The sequence below is a fragment of the Choloepus didactylus genome, chromosome 20, assembly GCF_015220235.1.
Source record: "Choloepus didactylus isolate mChoDid1 chromosome 20, mChoDid1.pri, whole genome shotgun sequence".
NCBI lineage: Eukaryota > Metazoa > Chordata > Mammalia > Pilosa > Megalonychidae > Choloepus > Choloepus didactylus.
This window is the reverse complement of record NC_051326.1, coordinates 56,273,917-56,292,919: the sequence shown is the minus strand read 5'-3', so window position 1 is coordinate 56,292,919 and position 19,003 is coordinate 56,273,917. Positions and strand designations below refer to the sequence as shown.

At 38.8% G+C, this 19,003-nt stretch overlaps 1 long non-coding RNA gene across 1 annotated transcript in view; it reads left to right on the top strand.

The window, feature by feature from the left end:
* The window catches only part of LOC119516694, a 195,392-nt gene that overhangs the window by 151,762 nt on the left and 24,627 nt on the right, over positions 1 to 19,003 (top strand). The window contains exon 3 of the long non-coding RNA XR_005213350.1: positions 2,758 to 2,827. This is a non-coding gene — a long non-coding RNA (uncharacterized LOC119516694). The remainder of the gene's footprint in view (positions 1 to 2,757; positions 2,828 to 19,003) is intronic.

The window sequence follows — 19,003 nt, the reverse complement described above, 5'->3', positions numbered from 1 at the left end:
AACTTTCTTTACAGGATTATTGTGAGGTTTAAGAGTTGGTATTTGTATACTTGCTAGGAAAGGGTCTGGTGCAAGGTTTTTTAACAAAAAAAAAAATTATCCTTTTCAGATAAGAAAACTAAAGCTCAGAGAGATTGTATGACTTGTGAAAGTTCACACAGCAAATAGATCCAGATTTAAATCTTAGATGATTTTTTTATCGGTGTAAACTATATGTATAGTGAACTGCACAGATTTTAAGTGTAAATTTTATTTCTAATCTCTGTGGCAGCAACAAACTCCATCTTGAGATACTTCAAGCACCAAAGATCACAACTTTTCATTTGAGTTCTAGCCTCCCTTTGTTGCACAAATTGGGAGTGTCCACAGGGGGAACACCTTATAAATGGGATTCTCATCCAGTGTGCTTCCCTTCTTTCAAGGGTTGGTTGGTCCAATATAGGCTATTCTATACTTATCTTGTTACCAAAATCCAATCTAATTTTGTCTCCTGCTCTTTTCACTAACTCTAAATCATTTTACCATGGGTTAGAAAATTAGAACACACACATGCACACACAAATAAAAATACTGCCTGGGGTTATATGGAAGTATGTTAGCCCTCTTCAATAGAACTTCTCATCTTTTAACTTTCTACTACCCAGTTGAGAACTATAACATTCAAACAGGAAGAAGAACCACCAACCCAGTGAGGGGGCTGCTTGAAGCCCAAGTAAGTGAAGAATAATAGGAGAACATGCAACTGTTTTTTGAGTTTTAATCTCTGGGAAATAAAAAAAAAAAACAAACACCACTATAAATACTTAAATAAGGCACTCTTTAATGATTCTCAAAGAACATCAAGTGGGGTGAGGGGTTGTGTGTGCAAAAGAGTATAACTGACATCTCAACAACAAAAATACAGATAGCCCAAATAGAAAATGGGCGAAGTGCTTGAATAGATATTTCTTCAAAGAAGACAGTCAAATGGCCAACAAACACATGAGAAGATGCTCAACACCATTAGCCATTAGGACAAATAACTCAAAACCACAGAGAGATACCACTTCACACCCACTAGATGACTATTATTTTAAAAAGCAGAAAATAACAAGTGTTGGCAACGATATGGAGAAATTGGAACTCTTCAGTTGCACTGCTGGTGAGAATGTAAACTGGTGCAACCTCTGTGGAAAACAGTTTGGCAGTTTTTCAAAAAGTTAAACATAGAATTACCATATGACTTGTCAGCTCCACTGTTAGGAGACAGATATCCTCCTGTTCCAGTTTGCTAATGCTGCCATTATGCAAAATGCCAGAAATAGATTGGCTTTTATAAATGGGATTTATTAGGTTACAAAGTTACGATTCTACGGTCATAGAAATGTCTACACTAAGGTTTCTACAAGTTGACACCTTCACTGAAGAACGGCTGATGGCTTCTGGAACACCTATGTCAGCCAGGAAGGCACGTGGCTGGCGTCTGCTGCTTGTGGGTTGTGCTTCAGCTCCCCTCTCTCAGCTCCTGTGCATCCTTGCTTCTTTCTCCCAAGGCATTTCTCCCTAAGCATCCGGGATCCTCTCTTAGCTTCTCTGGAGCAAACTCTGGGTTTCATCTCTTAGGTTCGCATCTCCAAACATCTCTAAACATCAGCAAGCATCTGTGTCAGCTCTTGAGTTCTCTTAAATAATCCAGTGAACCAACCAAGACCCAACCTCAGTGGGCAAGGTCCACACCTCCGTGGAAATAATTTAATCAAAGTATCATCCACAGTTGAGTGAGTCAAATCTCCATGAAAACACTCACTCAAGATGTTCCATCCTAATCAAAAGACTGATAAGCCTGCCCCAAGATTGCATCAAAGAGCATGGCTTTTTCTGGGGGACATAATATATCTGAACCAGCACCACCCCCCAAAAAAAAAATTGAAAGCAGGGACTCAAACAGATGCTTGTACACCAATGTTCATATCATCATTAGGCACAATAGCAAAATTGGAAATACCCAAGTGTCCATCAACAAATGAATGGATAACCAAAATGTGGTGTATACACACATAATTGGCATACTATTCAGCTATAAAAACAAATGAAGTTCTGAAATATTCTACAATGTGGATGAACCTTAAATATAGCACGCTGAATGAAATAAGCAAGACACAAAAGGACAAATATTGTATGACTTCATTTACATGAAATAGCTAGAATAAACAAAGTCATAGAGACCAGAAGTAGACTAGAGGTTACTAGGGGCCAGGGGGTGGGAAGGAGGGAACGGGGTTTCTGTTTGGGGTAATGAAAAAGTTTGGGTAATGGATGGTAGCACAACATCATAAATGTAATTAATGCCACTGAATTGCACACTTAAAAATGGATAAAATAGCAAATTTGTTATACATTTATAGTATATGTATTACTATAGTAAAATAAAAAAGAGTAGAGCTGGTCAAAGAGTTTTCTTTTAAGACTTAAAAAAAACAGAGGCAGAAGTAGATTTTTTAAATTTGTAGATCAAAAAGTTTATAAATGAGCCTGGTCAAGTTGAAATGAATGATAAAACTGGTTAGTAATTTGGAAGCATGGAGAAACATGGGTGCTAGCCTTCAGTGAGTAAAATATCAGCTTTGCTTGGTCTCACTGCAGTATTCCTCTTCCCAGAGCTGGAGCCACTTTGTCTGCCTCCAGGCTCATCTTCAAACTTGAACTGATTATGAGTAATTTTAGTAGTAGCACCCCAGTGCCCTGGAACTATGTATATGTCATGCTTCCCTCCAGCAGGGCTGGGACTAGTGTGAAGACAGGATCAGGAACAGTGCCAGGAAGAACCCTACTGGATCCTGAGCCAAAGGTAAGATCAATAAGGTTGATCCTGTCCTTATTTACAATGTTGATATTTTATCTATCAATATTTTGCATAAATTTTGATTTTTAAAAATATCACATTAAAATATTATTTATATTGATTACTGAGTTTGTAGTGCCTCCTTATATTGTGCACCCCAGGCTAATGCCTTCCTGTTCGAATCAGACCATGTGTCCTAATTAGGGTAACTGGGCTTCAGCCTTGTTCCCTGAACGAGTCCCTAGTCTTTCTCAGTCCTAGTTCCTAAATCCTTGCCCCAGTAATATGCCCTGGACAGTTCTTTCTAGGACTGGAGTCCTAATGCCTGCCAGTTCCCATTCCAGGTACAAGATTTTTTCTGTTGAGCTTCTATCCAGCCAAACCATCTCCTGACTGACTGTGCAAATACAATTTCCTATGTAGATTTCTGAATATCTTTAATGACCCACACCCAACTGACACACATATCACCTAATGTTACCTTATACTCCCCCACTCATGCCAATGCCTTATCTAGGTAACCACTTGCCCCAACCTATGAATGCCATATAGGACTGACTGGATTTCCTCCCAAATCTACAAGCAGGTGTATACCCCAGGGTCTTCTCCAATCCTTCTGGCCAGACTTTGGTTATATAGCCATGCTGGACTTTGCCCAGGATATGACATATAGATTCATTAAGAACAAAGTCAATTGGCTTAATTTCCTTTTTTTTTTTTTTTTTTTTGGTAGTTATGATCTAAAAGTGTATTGTTAGTTAGCAACACATTGGTCTAGGTCTTCTCTTATATACTCATGGATAAGATGAGTGATTTGACCTGAGACAACATGTCACTCCCCTACTGAAAACACTTCAGTAGGTTCTTGGGCCCTGTGAAAAAGGAAATAGAAGCTCCAAGGAGTTCAATAATTTCCCATGGTCATAAATATAATACTTGTCAGAATTTTAGCCCAAACTTGTATAACTCTAAAGTGTACACACTTTGCACCTTAGCAGATGCCATCATTTCTTTGCTTTTCCCCTCAGGAACACAATAACATGATTCTATACCCAATGCTCCACTTTGCTCTTATTTTCTGAAGTCAAATGTTGGTGAGATGGCACCTGTTAACAATCTATAGGCAAAAATTTTTTAGCTAAGTGTGTAATAAGCATTGGCTCCAGAACATTTGTTTATTTATAGTCCTTTTAATAAAATCCCATAATTTTTCTGTGTTTTCTCTCAAGCTACCCTCTTACAATGTTGATTATCATATATTTCTTAAAGGTAACAATTTGGGAATTAAGGGAAAAAGTAAAAGACAGGAAAAGTCAGTTTTAGAACAGGCTAGAAGGCTCACCATGGAGAATGGGGTTGGTTATGTCTGTATCTGCTTCACAAAGCATTCGCTACCTCTAAAAAATAGTTTAGCATGATTTCCTACATTCTGAAATTCATTGCTGTGTGAAATCACCCTGGTAAGAGTGGGTCCTCATTCTCTCTGGGACAATCCAAAATATTGGTGGCAGGCAAGGGACTGGATGAGATAACTTCATAAAAAAATGTACTTTCAGCAGAGAAGAAAATCTGCCGAATTTTAAGTGTTTCAGAACACCAAATAAATTTCTCACGGTCCTTGATGCTTTCTACATATTAAACATTTAATTGACTTAGAACATTGCTTTTCTAACAGGCATAATTAGGAGAAAGCCAATACCCCCTTGGAAATAAAGATGAAACTCAGGAAATTTCCCAATAACATAACACGCAAATAAATGTTAGGTATAATTTTACATCAGAGAAGGTAAATCCTTAAAGTTAAAGTGTAGACCATTTAGTACTTTCCGTCATGGTCAGTTTCCAATGAATATTATTTCTTGAGTATGAGTTAGTTGATAACTAATATGATTTTTTAAAAAGTACAAAGAAGAATTTCACTATTAATCTTATTTTTTCTTGAAAGATGTCTAGGACACAGTAGAACGTGAAAAATCCACTATTTCTGGATATAATTTTTAGGACTCAGAAGTTGTATTTATCCATCACATCCCCACAATCCTGACGGAAGAAAATATATATATATATTAAAAATTATATCTACATAGGAAACGGATAAAAATGGTCTTGTCTGTCATCAACTAGTTCAACCATCTCATCTTACAGAACAAGTAGCTGTATTAGGTCTCCTGAAACATGTGTATTACTATGTAACGTGTGCCAGTAGAATGGGGCAACAGGCAGCCTTGCCAAATCGCTTTCCTTAAACTCTCCCATCTCTTGATTGCATCACAAAATACCAGGAGGGCTCAAAGTCATCCTAATTTTTCTATTGCTCTCAATTTGTATCGCTCATTGATTTCGAAATCACTTTTGCTCTAGTACTGACAAATCCCTCATATTTCATTGATTTGTTCCTATTTTATCTGCCAGTAACTGGGTTCAGGTCTTGAATACCTTCCTTAGTCCTATCATTGTAGCTTCCAACTAATTCTTTTTTCTTATTTCTATGCTTTTCAAAATTTGTACATAAAAACTGTGAGTTCATGGGTAGTTTTGTTTAGGATGGGCCTAAATCAAGAAACTGAGTACTTTTAAATTTAAAGAGAAGTATAAAATATGTTACACAAATAGGCAAAATATGATTGAAATTTGGAAAATACTGCTCTGGTGAAAAGAACATGGAATGTGGTTTGAGACATCTCCTTTAGAAGCTTGATTTTGCATGTGAAAGCCCTGAGCAAGTTAACTTGGCTTTGCAAGCTGTAGGATTTTTATTAATGAAATGAGGAAAATAATGATACTCATGAGAATTAAAAAGTTCCATGCATCTATACTGGTTATGAATTCATATAATTATCTTTTAAAATGAAAAATCATCTAGGTCTGAGCCTGTTTTCATCTGAGTGGTGTGAAATACAACCTCAGATAGATATTGAATGAGTGTCCGTCCCGCTTTCTGATATGAGCTAAGGATCTAGCAACCTTGTCTCTGAGAAAATGAGAGACCGTCCTGTCCTGATGTCACAAAACTGTTATAATTTTGTCCTATGTGTTGCTGCTGTTGAGGTTCTTTCTCGGATGCCTAAAACTTAGATTGTCTGCCTGGAAACACAAGTGCTCATTAACAGTGTCTGAGGATGGTTATGCCAGTGACAGAAAATGAAAGTCTTTTGTCATTTTCTAAGGAAAGGGAGAAAAACATTTAAAAAAAAAATTCTCCCACAGTAATGAAAACTGAATACTAATCTATCTTAGAAGAGTCCCCTTATGTAGGTAACGGTGTCTTGAAAAAGAACACTATTCAAATATAAGCTATTATAAATAGGAATAACATTACTAATAAAGTAGAAATATCATCATCTCACTCCCTCCTTTAAATCCCTAATGGCTCCCTTAACTCACAGGGATACGTCTAACCTCCATGTCCTCATATATAACCAACTCAGCTTTGAACACAGTCTGCCTTGACAACCATAACTCAATGAAGTCCAATGAAAATGTACTATTTAAACATAGTTGAACGATAAATATATGTTGTCTGAATTACTCTACTCTGTTTCCTCTTGCCTAATCAAATCATCATCCTGTGATTAACTTATTTCCCACATCATCATTATTTCCCTTCCTACTGGATCTTTCCTGTGCAGGTACAATCTGTAATATTTTGAATATTTAAAAGATCACTTGATCTCTAGCTATAACCTCATGTCCTTGATTGCCAAACTCCTTGAAAATATTATCAGCATTCATTATTTGTACTTCTACTATTTTCTCTTGAACCCACTCTAATTAATATTTGCCCCACACCTAACTAAAACAATGTGTATCAATCATTGCTAAATCCAGTGTTCAATTCTAAGTCATCCTAGTTGACTTGGCAGCCACATTTAACATACTTAATAACGCCTTCTTGAAATATTTTTTACATGGTTTCAGTAGAGTACAGAGCATTTGTTTTCCTCTTTCTCACCGACCTTTTCTTCTAAGTGTCCTTTAAGGGTTTCTGCTCATTTTCCTGGCTTCTAAATATTGGAGTGTCCCAGGTCTTAATGTTCAGACCACTTCTGCTCTCTGTCTTCCAGTGATATCATCCAATCTCCTTCCTTGAAATGTCATCTCTACCCTCATAACTCCTAGTTAACTCTCCAGCACACTCACCTCTTTATCTTCTGTATTGCAGACTCTTAAATTCAACTATCTACTTGAGACTCCCTCTTTGATATCTAATAGACACCCCAGGTATCTCCAACACAGTGTATCCAAAGTAGAACTTCTCATTGCCTCCATTCCACTCCTTCCAACAAACCTGTGCTCCTCTCAGTCTGGCCCATCTCCATCAATGGCAATGTCATCCTTCTACTTGTTCAGAATCTGGCATCATATTCTCTAATACCCCATATCCAATTCCTCAGCAAATCTAGTTGGCTTTACTTTCAAAATCTTTCCAAAATGTGACCACTTGTCGCTGTATTCCCTTTTACTCCTCTGTGGGTCACAATCATCACTCACCTGATTACTGAAGTAGCATCTTAATTGATCTCCCTATTTATATCCCTGATTCCCCACCATCCATTCCCAAAACAACAGTGAGAGTTATCATTTTTAAATGTAGTATTTTAAGTGAGGTAATTTGCCACTTAATTCCCTCCAGTAGCTTCCCATCTTATTCAGAGTAAAAGCCAAAATCCTTTCAATGATCCATGGTTCTATGTGACAGGCCTCCTCTTGCACACTGAAATCCATCAGACCCATCTCCCTGAGCCTTAAAGACTTATTACTCTTGACTCTGCCTAAAACTTTTCCCCTAGATATCTGATTAGCTCCTTCCCTCAAATCCTTTAGAAATTTTACAAAATGCTATCTTCTTTTGTTCGTACTCTCTTTTATCTTTCCTTATGTCATTTAATGTCATTTTGTTTACTTTTTATTGTGTTGATTCTCTGTCTTCCTTGACCTGAAAAGGTAGTCTTGTTTTTGCTGTTTTATTTCCAGCATTCCAAACAATGCCTGGCAGATAATTGACATTCGATGAATATTTGTTGAATGAATGAGTGAGTGAATTAATAGATGTTTGGGAGTGATGAACTGAGAATATCAATTGACCAGTATTCCTAATTGAAAACCATATCTAAAATGAAATTTTAAATACTGTTTGAATTGGGTAATTTAGCAAAATAAGTACTGTGATAAATGGAAACACAGAGGTTTATGAGTGACCAGAGTTGGGGAAATGCCAAAATCTCCAGAGGAGAAAGCAAAAGTGAATCGTGGAGGAAGAGTTGGAAATTAAGGAACAGTGTAAACTGAGTCTTGTCCTCTGAGGAGATACAAATTTGAGTAACACAAGGAGTGATAAGAGATGAGACGGGAAGAGCAAACAGGTATCCTATGAAGAGCCTTGTAGTTCAGCTAAGGCCACTGGATAGAGGAGAAAGTGAGGAGAGCCATGTGAGGGTAAGACAGAGGACAGCTCTCAATCTGGAAAGTCACAGGATACTTCCGAGAGGATATTGTGTTTAAGACCTGAGGAATGTTTGCATGTTACAGAAGAGGGTGAGGATCAAAGATATGCCAGGCAGAGATTATAGCCTTTGTGGAGGCCTTGAGGTAGAAAAGTAATGGTAAGTTTGAAAAAGAAAAGCAACATAGCTGGAACAATAGAGGGAAGGGAAGATTCTTAAGCGGTCACATTTTTCAAGTTCTGATCATCTCTCTTACACCTCATGAAAATCCTATGAAGTAGGTATTTTCATTCCCATTTGACCAATGAGAAAACCAGGACTCAAGGATGGTAAGTAACTTGTGAGAGGTAAAGATGGGATTTGGACACTGGGTCCCTTTGACCCCAAAGTCAGGGCTCTTTCAGGCATGCCCTTAATATTCGCAGTGTCTGGTAGGATCTAAGTGTCTTAGCTCCTACTGTGAATACCAATAGTCTCTGCTGTTTTCAAAACCTTGCAGAGCTTTCCTTTTTATTTGAATGTGATGGTTTGGATAATGTTCAAAGAACGAGTTCCTCTCCTATCATTGTGAAAAGGGAAGAGTCAAATGATTTTTGAGCACTATCCCAAGAAAGGATGAAAGAGAAAGAAATGTGAAAAACAAGTACAATTCCATTTTTCATTCGGAATGCTCTGTAAGGTCCTTGGAAATCCTCTGCAAAGAAATGGGCCAGGAGCAAAGCTTTATGGGAAAAGTGAGAGCTTGGGAAGGCTGGTGTAACATGTGAACACCTCACATTTTCCCCTTTCCCTCTCCAAGCCCAAGGCAGGAGGCTAATAAAGTCCACAGGACTGGTGGCACTTGACCCTTAGCAGCTGAAGACACACTTTGAAATTTACAGGCAGCCACAAAAGAGCTCATCTATTTTCTAGGACCCAAACGGAGTTGACAGGATCAGTTCGTTAGCCCGAAATGTCCATCTCAGTCCACAGAAGAGCCGTGTGAAAGTAGATTTGTTTAAGTGTGAGAAGGACTATGGGGTGAGGTGGGGGTGGGGGGGAATTCACGGCAGAGCTGACATTTGCTTCCCTGGACCAGTTTTGGGAAGTCAGACTCCTCTAAGGTTTCTGCCACCTAGGTGTCTGTCAGTCTGGCGAACTCTGAGTTTTTGTTTTAAAGTCATTTTTTTTTTTCCAGGAAAACTGCTTTAAGAAAATCCTCCTCAGCATCAGGATTTCTGTTAGACAGGAAAAAAAAAAAAAGGAAGCGAGAGAGACTGCGTGGCAGGAATACTAAGTCAAAGGGTAAAAAATGGAAAAACGAAAAGTTTATAGGGTAAGAATTGTGGGAGAGGGATGGTCAGATTTTGCCAGGGAGTTTGTTTCATAGATGGAATTACAGATTCAGTTTCAGGTAATATTTATTAAGTGATTCCTATGAGCCAGCCACTTTACTCTACACTATTTTCATTAATCTTCCTAGTCATCCTGAGAGGCACACGTTAGCTCAGTACTGCACATGGGACAACAGAGGCTCCGAGATACTTTATCACTTGCTCAAGAGCACACCACTAGGAGGTATCTGAGTTAGACCTGAAACTCCATTCTCCTGATTTCACAGGCCATCAGGCTGTCTTTCAAAAAGGGCTCTTGGAAGGAAGCAATGCCCCCTGACCGTAGAGGTCTAAGGCATAAGTCATTCCTCAACCAATAATTTACCCTGGGAGAAAGGTCTTCTAGTAGCTTCCCCCTGGGGAGAAAGAACGCTTCGTGGAAGAATAATGCATACAGTTAAAGAAGGGAATCCTTCTGCTGTAACGAGGACATCTTACCCTTCCTTATTTTAGAAAGTGTGGGTTTGAGGAAAAGGGAGTGACAAGGGATAAGTCTGAGGACATGAGTAGAACATTCGGTGGAGAGCCATTGCAAAGCTTTAAGCAAGTGCATGATAAATCCTGATTTTTTTTTTCTTTTTTTTTGATGAAAAGGAGCCTGTTGTGTATGAGAAGGACTGAGCATTGGCAGGACTGTTGATGGGAGACCAGATCAGAACACCTAATCATTATTTTGTCATCATGCTACCAATGGATAGAGAATGCTCTGCACTCTTTGGCAAATGGGGAGCAATTGGGTTCCTGTATAAAAGATTTCCCTGTCCATCACCCTTATTAAAGGGTTTGAAAGATTGGGCCATTCCTAAATCTAAATAGACTTGGATGATGAGGCCTACACACTCCTTCAAGAAAGGTCTGCAAATATTCCTCCAGATGCAAATACCAGAAATCCTAGTCACTTCATGGGGAGTTGTTTTCTGGTGATTCTCCAGCCTGTTTAGGCTAAAATAAGTTTCTGGAAAGTAGCCAAACTGTTCATCACACCCCCTGAACCATTTGAGAGTTTTAGTTAAGTGGTAGATCTCTGCTCAGGATCCCCAGGTTGAGATCTTAAAATTGTTTGAAAGTCCCCTCTGATTCTTTCTCTTCTGGGGTCTGACTAAACAAGACTCTCCTTAAAGAACGGACCAAGAGGAGAGAGTAGAGGCAAAAGGGTTAGAATTAAGAAGTCACAGGAGAGAAATACAAAGCAACAAGAGGAATAAGGGAGAGGAGAGAGCTCTGATTGCCCAGAACCTTGGATACTCTAGTGGCACCGATCTGAAATGATCGTGTTCCCAGAGCTGATTCATATCCTGTATTTTCAATTTGAAAATGTTAAAATAGCCATCTGGTAGGCTTAAACCTCAAAGTTCTTCGACTTTGCCTTCACATTCAGTAAGATCACCAAGGTCAGTCAAGTCTGCCTCCTCATAAGCTCTGGAATCCTGCTTTCATCCAGACTTAGCTTCAGTTGCTTTCAACTCTTTCAAAAAGCCTCCTTGGCTCATGTAGCCGTGGCCTCCAGTGTTGTTCCTTTCACACAAGGAAAACCCACAAGGGAAATCTTTCCCCGGTGTTTATCTGAGGCTGTCAGGCAGCCCCTCCTCCCCTGCTAAACATTCTCCAGTGGGACTGGAGCGTTGTCAGGGTAAAATCAAAGCCATCAGCTTATCCTTCATGGTCTGATCCCTTACAAGCTTTCTAAACTCATCTCTGGCCACTTGCCATGTGAAATATTCTCTCTAGCATTACCATAGGCAGGCCTTTTTTTAAAAACCCATTTTACCTGCTATTTCCTACATTGGTAATGTCTCCCTCACAATTTCTCCCTCAACCACTTTTTTTTTTTTTCTTTGTCGCTGTCTTGTTAACTCCTACCTGTACTTAAAAACTCAACTCGGATCTTACCGGAACATTATCTCTTCCCCAAAGCCTTTTTCAGCATCACTCCTTCTGGAAAAAGCAGCCCCTCCTCTGTTCTCTCATAAAACCATAAGCTTAACCCTATCATTGCATTCCTCTCTCTGTTATCTAAATGCTGATTTATTTTTCCTTTCTCGCTCAGTAGCCTCTGAATTCCACCTGTAGTTTGAATATCCCAAACACAGCCCAGCTGGTGACACATCAGAGGAAGCCCAAGCTTGATAAAGAAAGCAAAGGAGGAAAGGAAGGTAACTGAGGTGGGAGACAGAAAACAAAAACAAACAGGAAACAAAGCAGGACACTGTTTTAAAGAGAAAAAAACTGCGTGTCATCCTGAGAAGGTTCTTGCACACTGAAAGATGGGTTTGAGAACATCACAAAAGGAGTGGGACGAATGTCACCACCCCTGTCCCCTCCTCGAGGTGTGTAGGAAAGGTGCGAGGTACAAACCTCAGCCTTCGTGAGGAGAGCTTCCTGGAATAACGGGCTTGTCAGCGGTGGTTCGCCGTGTCTTCCCCACACCCGGGTGCTGCATTTGCTTTCTCTGTTTCCTGTCTGCCCACTCTCATTTGACTTGGCCTCTTTCTCATGAGGGAAGCTATTTTCTCTCAGAACATATGCTTATTGTTTTTTATTCTCCTCATCCTTCTGAAATGCTCATATCTCTCTTTGACACTTGTCAAAATGGCTTCACCTCTTGACTTTAGTTTGCAAATTCACTTTTTTCAGTAGCTTACTGAGAGCTGTCAGAGCTGCCCCTGCAATTTGGCTATTCAGGCACCAGGTGGCAGGACAGTGTTCCAACCCGGAGGTGCCTGGGGACTTTTCCTGAGATTCGGAATCACACAGGGATGGAGGTCTAAATTCCACTGGAGGACTGTGCATTTTCATTCGATGAAAGAACCTTTTCTACCACCTTCTGATCACCTTGCAGCCACTGCTCGGAGATGATTCCAGAGATGGGGAGCTCATGCAGGGCAGCCCACCCTCTCCTTGTGCAGGCAAACCTCAGAATTTGAAGCACCACATAAAAGTAAGCAATATTTTTGGTACTAATACTAAGGGTCCAACATTTTCATCAGAACTGGGGCTATAAGTTTGTGCTCTCCTCTTGGAGCTAAAATCACTCTCTCCTAAATTTTCCTTTTACTAAGATAGAATGCTGCCTCAGTAAACTCCTGGTCTCCCGACTGGCTCTGACACACCAACTTGGCCTTGGCTCTAGCTCTGTCCATCCTCTTTTTGCCCAGCTCTCAGCACTCTGATATGCCACTGCTCCATAGCTTCTCCAGCTTGCTCTGTTTTTGTCCTTGTACCCCAAAAAAGCTTTCCAGGAGAAACCAAAATAAAATATAATAAAATAAAAAAGAGGCTATGGTGGCTCTGTTCCCTAGGATAGTTTCTTTTTTTTCCTACTCATAAGGCAAAGATTCAAACTGTCCCTCCACCTGGGTCCACTCAGTTTGCCTGAAGCTAATTCACTCACCAGCTGTTAAGGCTGGTTTTAGCCTTCGGTGAGATTTGGCTTCCTCACCCACTCTTCAGAGTGACAACTGGGCCTGGCCTCATTAGAAGCCATGTGGCCTCCATAGCTGGCACCATCTCTGTCCCCAGAGTCACCCTGGATCACATCAGCTTCCTCTGATGGCCAGAAGCAGACTTCACACTTTTTCCTCTTTCAGATTTGTGCTCTCTTCTCTGCCGCCTTCTGCTTTTTGCTTCCTATCTAAAAGCCCTATCCTTTTCCTATCCTATCTAAAAGTTGTATCTTTAGTTCCATCCTCAACTCTCAGGCAGAGATGACCGCCATGCTTTTTGAATGATCGGTATTACTTTTCCATCATATCTTCAGGTCTGTAAACTGACATCTGTTAGGGTTACACCTCCAGAGGAATGGTTTTCTGAAATATTTTCTTTTTATATTAAGGTTTGCCTCAACCCTTCAAGCAGACAAGGTCAGTAGTGGGATATTTGCACACATGAGCATGGTCCTACCCTGACAGATGCTTGCAAGACTTCTAAGAGCTTACACAAGATGGTTTGGTGTCCAAAAGGTTTATTAGCATTCCCGTGGCTTGACCCCTCACTAAGATGAAAGTACGTCCAGGAGGCTTTGATAGAACTGATGAGACTCAAAAAGATCTCATCTTGGTCTTCCAATTTTATTTGTTGGTGCCATTTAGAAGTGTGTTGAATGGGGGAAAGAGAACTAGTGGATATTGAGCATCTGCCATATGTCAAGCATGCTGTTAGATACACTCATTTAATTGTCACAGTAACCTTGTAAGTTTCCTATTATTATCCCTTTTAAAAAGACATGAAAACTGAGACCTAAGAATAAGTAACGTTTAACCAGTGCCACCCAGAGAGAAAAGATTCAGACCAAAATATAAATCTGACTCTGTCTGGATTTAAAGCCTACTTTCTTTTGGTAAGGAACCCACAGTTTTGGATATCTTTCCTAAATTAACTTTTATTTCTTTTTCTGAATATAAAAGTAAAAGTTGCTTATTGTAGAAAATTTGAACTATAGAGAAAAATGTAAACAGCTACTCTATTACTTAGTAATAGCCACATTAACATTTTGATTTTTTTCTTCCTCTGGTGATTTTCCTAGATAGTTTAGGCAATTAGACAGATAGATAGATAGATAGATAGATAGATAGATAGATAGATAGATATGAAAGACCATGATACAAGTATTTCCCTACTATTAGAAATTTAGGAATTTTTTCTTCCATAAATAACAATTCTTAGTTGCCCTTATCATTCTTTCCTCCAGATCTGGAAGTATGGACTCAGAGTGTGGATGTTTATGCTTCTAGGTACATATGTCAAAATGATCTCTAGAAACAAATTTATAGCAATTCACAACAGTGTATGAGCATATCTATTGCACTGTATCTTAAAAAGCAATAATGTAATAACTTCTATGGTCTTTAATTTTAAGGGAAAAATGCATCTTATAGTTTTAATTACATTATTAACAAAATTGAACATTTTTTTCTTATGCATAGTTTGGCAATTTTTCCAAATTTTCTTTTCTATGAAGTATTTATATCTTTTATTTATTTTTCTGTTAGAGGCTTAGATTGTTATGTATTCAGCATTGTAGGCCTTTTTTCCTCATTTTGTGGCTAAACCCTATAAATTTCTCATATAGAATTGCAAGTTCTGCCTTCCCATTGTCAGAAATGAAAGAGCTAGCTTTCTGTTTCATGGTCATTCTGAGAGCCAGTGTTTAACTCTTTCCATTCAGCGTAGGTTTTAGACAAGTAGAAAAATGCAAGACATCCCAGTCCGCACAAAAATATAAATTGTGGCTGAAACTATTATCATTTTAACCTTTCATTGCATGCCTGCTCCTTCTCCTTCACTCTCCAAAGACTAAATTCAGAAAAAGTTAGTTTTCATATATTTCCAAAATCTTGTGGGCAAGTTTTGTCTTAATTGATGATTTTTATTGCTGTTATTTGCTATGGAAACTTCAAAGATATTGTATATAAAGAAATAACCTTTTTTCCCCCTTTGAAATACAGTGGTTAACTTTTTCGTAGCCATTTTTGGTAAACTTAGCAATTTAAAAATCTTTAAATAACAAGCTGTGAGATTTATTTTAGGTTCCTCCAGGGGCTTAGAAGATGAAAACATTTTTTTAAGAATAATTTTGTTTCTTTTTAAAGATTAATAATTCAAAATTTAACATTTGTGATGACTAGTAATTAATCAATAATTATTCCTTGGGTTAATTACTGAAATATCCTTTCCCTTCTCTCTATCTATACAAATATTAATAATTTTTCTATGCTCAGGCTAAGTCCCTTGCCTTCTCTGACCAGTCTACACTGAAAGTTCTTTCTTCACTCAGAAGCCTTGTTATCCCATTGATCTCACTTGGCATGAAGCTTAAATCAGCCTAAATGTCATTAAACTTTCTATGTGTTTGTATTTCATCTTTTCAGATAGCTTCATTCAGTGTGTATACATTCAGTTCAATTTACTCAACAATTTATTGAGCTCCTTCTAAGTAAGACTTGGCAAATGTATGTTATTTTATTTATTTGTACATACATGCATGTATAATGTGATATAATTCCTGTGAAAGAGGTAAGAGGTGAAGAAAATGTAGAGACTGGGTTCCAAATCGGTAGGCTTGACTAATACTGACCTGCAAGAACTTATTGTTAAATTGTCAGGTATTTTGTAAGCTGAAGGTAAACATGGCCATTAATAAAAATGAAGAGTGCATCTAAACATCTCTTCCCAACTTTGCATTCAGTTGGTAACTTGAAATTGGCCATGGAGTATTTACACCATGGAAGTCAGCAAACACTACATATCAAACCTTGATTCATTGCTTTGTTAATTGACTAGAATTAAGAAAGTGAGGGAGAAAATGTTAATAATGCAGATTGAACTTAAAAGTGTAATTTGTGTACATTGTGAAAGCAGACAAAAAAGTCAAAGAAATATTCTTCCAATATTTGAAAACTATTATCCAATTAAGCAAAGAGGTTGCTTATGTCATTGACAAACAAGGATGGCTCTGACATAAATAGTGCTGAAGCTGAAAGAGGTTTCAGTTTAATGAACATAATTTGTACAAGAACAGGAAATAGTTTAACAATAGATCACATATCAGATTAAGTGATGATAAATTTACCGAGAAAAGAGTTAGCAGAATGGGATACAGTTCAGTTTTCAAGTCATGGTCGAATCGCGACCATAAGTTGGCTACAGACACAAGAGTTTGGCAAAAATCAGTGAAAGCATTCTCTAAATTTTGAACCAGGAAATGGAGAGCTGACTGTGTTGCTGATCTCCTCACTCGCAGTGGAGATATATCCTTTCCTAACACCTTACAAAAAATAAGTAACATAGGTTTTGTTTAGGGGCCCCTTTCAGAAAGACCTTATCTCTGTTCTGTCTATAAAATACCTCACAGCCATTCTCTTTCTCATAGACATGAAAAACAGATGAGTAAAATCTGCTTCCTGAAAAGGAACCAGGAAAGGACCAAAGACTTAAGCTTCATAACCATCACAGTAGCACCAAAATAACATCTTCCAAGTTGCTCTACTACAGTTCTCTATCTCAGGAATACTCATACCTCCAGCACTGGCTGTAGTAACTCTGCTCCCCACCCCGAAATTCCAGAAGGTGGAGACTCATTCTGAAACCAGAGATACCTAAGGAAAAAATAAATAAATTCACATTTCGGAAACAAATAAATCCCTCAGGACTAGTGAAAGCTACCTCTCAATTTACACACTCTTCACATTGTCCATTTTACCACCTGAGTGGGCTGATTATTTTTGTACCTAGCAAGGTGATTCCTTTGGGTTTGACACTGTTTTTGACCTGTGTTTGGGGTGTTTAATGTTGTTCACACAGTCACCATCTCTGGGTTAAATCAAGGAGAAAGGAAACTCTGCTGGTAGACCCAGTGCTGAGCTTCTGTGACATTCTTGATCACCACATGCTGATCTTACTTTTAAACACAGCCTCCCTGAGAAGATGAACAATTAAGAAAGTTTCCTCTGAATCACCTTCAATAAAATGCTTGGTTAAGACCTCAGCACCCCTTCTCTACTCTCAAAACCTGAGCCCTAATTTTCTCCCCAAAATCTGAAAAGATAGTCACTTTTGATTGCTGAGGGTTTTTTTCCCCACAGGGAGCTAAATAATTTGACTTAATGAATAAAGAATGACTCTGCTAAAATTGATTTATCTGGATTTAGTATGTTTAAATACCAGGAAAGATGAAGGAATTCATACCAGTTACATTTGTGCTAATGAGGTAATCAGGGTTTAATGAAAACCAACAGTTATTAGCTCATCAGTTCAGCTTGGTGACTATTGGTCTGTCATGGCAGGACGAGAATAATTAAGTGACACTTAAAGGTATGGGAAGAGCATTAGTCAGAAGCCTCCAAATGGCCGCCGTTTAATGGTCCTCTCTCTGTTACTATGGCAACTCACTTGGGTACCTCGCATCTCCTCAGTGTAGGAAAACAAGGGGCAGCGTGTTCTTAGGAAGGTGCAATCCCCTTTAAGCAGATCTATAAGCATCGCAGATGAACAGAACTTTAAACATTCCTCCATGAATATTCATGAAGTAAGTTGTTTTTTGTTGCCTGCCTAGTCAGCAGTCACAAAACACATGGTGTGTGTTGGCAGCATCTTGCCTAGGTAGAGGGCTATGGTCTGAGGCAATGGCAGGAACCAGGACCTGTGAGGCTGACTGACATTTCCATCTGTAGCGAAGGCTGGTAATTAACAGGAAGGAGTGTGCCTGCAGCATTGCACCATCTGCTAGGGAAACGGCTCAATAAGAAAGGAGCTGGATAGCATCTCAGCGGTGGCGCGATCTGGTTCTGACATGAGGCCGGGCATCTGTTAGCTGAGGAGATAGACTATTAGGAAATTCAACTGGGAATGAACAACATGGAAAGAGCACTCTGACCTAGCCCATAAAAGCAACTCTTTAGAAATGGTGTCTTTTTATCTTACTTACCCAAGTCTTCTGCAAATGGTTTGCTGAGGGACCATTACAGATCTGTTTGAAGTAACACAATGGTTTCAAAATGCTGTTTTATTCCAACATGAAATTCTTGAAATCAGGATACAGCTGTCATCTTTTGACAATAGAGCTAATTTCAGAGCGAGGATATGAGGTTAAATTCCTTCTTTTGTTGTTCAGATTGGGGAGCAAGGGGGGAAAACAAAATTAACATTTAAATGCTATGCTGTTCAAAATTGAGAAGGCAGAAAAACCCTGGGAATGCCCTGACAGACAGTGAGCAGGTCAGAAATCACCCCAAAATTCTTGTAATTGCTTCTTATTTCTGTTTTGTTTTCTCCATGCTATTTGTATTTCTCAATGCAAATCTTCCTCTTCATGAAAAACATGCTTTTGGACTTTAAGCACAGAGCTACTTTACTGCTTTACTAGTCTCAGAACATTTGTTGAACTGAATGTTCGTATTTGAGATACCAAATCTAGAAATGGGAGTCAAATTCATGACAGATTTAGTGTGCATTTGGGTCAGGGTGAGCAGGAAGCACATTTCCAATACTTTTGTTTGACTCTCCCAATCCCCACTCCTTCCATCCTCTTAGGAGCTACATAAACCTCTTCTGAAATGGAGCGCATCTTTGAAAGGAAGCCAGCAAACAGGAAGTTTGATCATCCCTTCAGCTCATAGGTTGTGGCCACTTCTTAAGAACATAAATGTATTACTAATCTTTCCACCATCAAGGAGAAACTGAAATAAACTATCTCAATCAGGTTAGAGGTTAGTATCTGTGGACACAGTTCCATTAACTGGGGACTACCAACTCAGTTAGAGAGTCAAGCAGATGGCAGATGACTTGAATATATACATGTGTTACTGTTACTAAATCAGAGCCATTGAATGATATTTACTGAGACCTCATGGTACCATATGGAATTGAAG